The following is a 3,062-nucleotide window of genomic DNA, read 5'->3' on the forward strand; positions in this document are numbered from 1 at the left end:
ATGACGCTGTTGCTGTGGAGGGTGAAAGGTACTGTAACAGAGTGCATTGAAATATTTACCAATAGTGCTGCGAGAGCCCAACTGAGGCAATGATCCAGGTCAGTGGAGATGATGAGAGAGCGCAGGAGCACAGCTGTGAGAAAACATCCTGTGTTGTGGCTCACAGGCGCCATGTATAATAGAGGAGAGAGCAGTGTAGTGCAAATCAAATCAGCATCATAATGAGTATTTATTTCTGCCCATTAACAGTAGTGTATAAGTGCCAAATTAAATTTTGCCCCGATCATTTCCCAGGAGCACAAAACAGACGAAGAGTTTCATCTTGCATGCATTGCATAATAAGTTCATTGACAGACAGTGTTTGGGCCGCGTTTGTGTCTCATTTCATCAATAAAACAATCAAATATAATCATCCCATTTTGAGGTAAGGCTGTTCAGTTCTTTTTACTAGATATAGTTTTTATTTCAAACATGTGCAATATTTACAATTAACAATAACACATCGTGTCACGTTTGTAAAAGAGGAGGCAGAAGTATAAGCTTATTATGTACCTATACATAAACCTTCTTTAATTCATCTGTCAGACAGTTCCATAATTTAACCCCCAAGATTAAAACACACATACTTTTTAAAGTTGTCCTGGCAATTATTTGGAAGTAAATTATTTATTGCTTTGAATATTATGTGTGCTGTTTCAAACTGACTCAGATCTGGACATTTTAGAGCTGGTATTCTGCGTTACTTATGGGAATGGGAATTCATCTCATTTACAAATCAAAACCATAGAAACCAAAGCAGAAAGTTTAATATGACTTCAAAGTGTGAGTCCTCATCTCTAACTCTTGAAATTCCTGTAACTCTGAGCACACGAATGGTGAATTTATGTTTTGCTGAACTGCAGCCAGTATCAAGCAAAGTGGTGGTGCACATGTGAAATAAATACACCATCACAGCCAATGGAATCAATTCCACTGCTGTCACTTTGCTGTGTGAAAGGCAGCACATGTTCAAAGTGAAAACCGCTCAATTAAGAGGTTTGGTGGGTTGTTACCGACTCAAGCTGCAGGGATCAGACGTGATGACAGATCATAACTCAGGATTAAATGTATTGTTTTCCTCTTACATTAATCCTGTTCTGCTATACACTCAGATATAAGTATGTGTGAATTAATGGGAGCTGGAGCCGAGACGAGCTGTCACTGGGCGAAAGGTGTGGGGGTACAGACTGTGGACAGGTACCCAGCCTATTACAGGCTCAACAACCACTCACTCTCACACCCACAGTCAATTTAGAGTGTACTATTAATTCGACCCTGGTCTGCATGTCTCTCTGATTTGTTGGGAGAAGCTGGATTACCTGGAGAAAGGTTTTCGCTCTAAAAGGTGAAGATGCCACCAATGCCAATTAATTTGAGACATGCAGAGAAAGACAATAAGGCAGCTTTTTCTCTCTCAGTACAAACTCTGAAAAGAAGCTTTACCAACAAGCAATAAAAGGTACATGTCATAGGGAAACAACTTTTATTTCAAATATTTTGTATTATTATTTGGTAGCGCAAGTGTCAGTGTCATGTCTGAATGAACAGCAGAAACAATGACTTTCATACGGATTACTAAAACAACATAAGTCAGTGCATCCTAAGGAAAGGCTGTCTCACAAAAAGTGCAATTCTTAAAGATAGAGTCTGTAATATGCTTCTGACTCCTAGTCTGCCCATGCTTCTGAAGCACATAACCAAAGAGGCACACACCGCTGCCAGAGATTAGCAAGTGTGTCACAGAAAAAAATGTACAGTTTCACTTCAGATAACGACTTAATGAGAGGGGCCAACACGAGGTTGTGTTTTTGTCCATGTGTAGCCTGCTATTCCAAGCTTTTCTACACTTAAAGACTGTAGTTTTAAATCATCATGTAGTAAGGACTAAAACATAAAAGGACCTTTTTTTTTATTCAAGATTACGTAAATCCCCCCCTCTAATCCATGCGCCTGTTTCAACTTGTGGTCATGAACCTTGCAGCTATAAGCAGACAGTCAGTTCAGAAATTCTAAACTTTTATATACAAAGAAATGTATTTTACATTCAAACAGATGAGTTTTTAAAATTTAAAAATGCTAAATAACATAAATAAATACAAAGGGGCTTGGTCTTGGTGTACCCAATCTCCAATATTGTTATATAATATGGTCACCTCTAAATAGTGAAATACTGGCATGTGAAAACACACTGGATTCAAATGGGCGTCACCGTCTTTGAACTCTTGTATTTTATCCTGAAAGGATTACCATAATGACACTCCTTTTCCAGTCTTTCAAGTCACTGTTCTATCTATCAAAATCCAGATGTGGGTTAACATTTAACTTCTATTAATGCTTCTAATTAGGCTAAAACTTGCCGTAAAACAGTTAGAAAATGAGTTTCTTAGCAACAGGCAGTTGTATTTTAATATTATAAAAAGTGTTACTTGTATTCACAGATACAAATAAAATAATTTTTTCTAAGTATTGATATAAAAAGAGGTAGAATAATAACGTCAACAAGAAGTAACACAAAAAAATACCAGGAAAATGTATAACTTTTTAACTTCAACATGGAGATTAAGTCAGCTCAAAAGTGACAGAAATATTACCGAAGTAACAAGGGTTTTCCATGAATGCAACTAAACAAACGCATGCACACAGAGGAAATTAGTTGTACTCCCTGGCTTCGTTTGTTATCTGGAACAAATATATTTGTGTAAATGTGATGGAAAAAAAAACAAACACAAGTTGCGCTGGGCTTGTTAATTGGAGCGAGCAGCTTGCAAAGCCTCCACAGATATGAAAATGTATGCTCAGAGTCAGGAGCACATTCATTACACATTCATTCAAAAACAGCAGCTCAGACTTACAACGTGTCACGTTGGATGCTGCTCACATTTGTTCTCTCGGTATAATCACACTAAACAAACAAGTAAGACGTACACTGGACGTGGTGGCTGCTGCTGACACTGTGAGGAAAGATCTCAGCCCTTCTTGCCCCGCAGTGCATTTGCTTTAGCTCAATGATTCATGAAATAGAA

The sequence above is a fragment of the Microchirus variegatus genome, assembly GCF_963457635.1.
Source record: "Microchirus variegatus genome assembly, chromosome: 7".
Lineage (NCBI taxonomy): Eukaryota > Metazoa > Chordata > Actinopteri > Pleuronectiformes > Soleidae > Microchirus > Microchirus variegatus.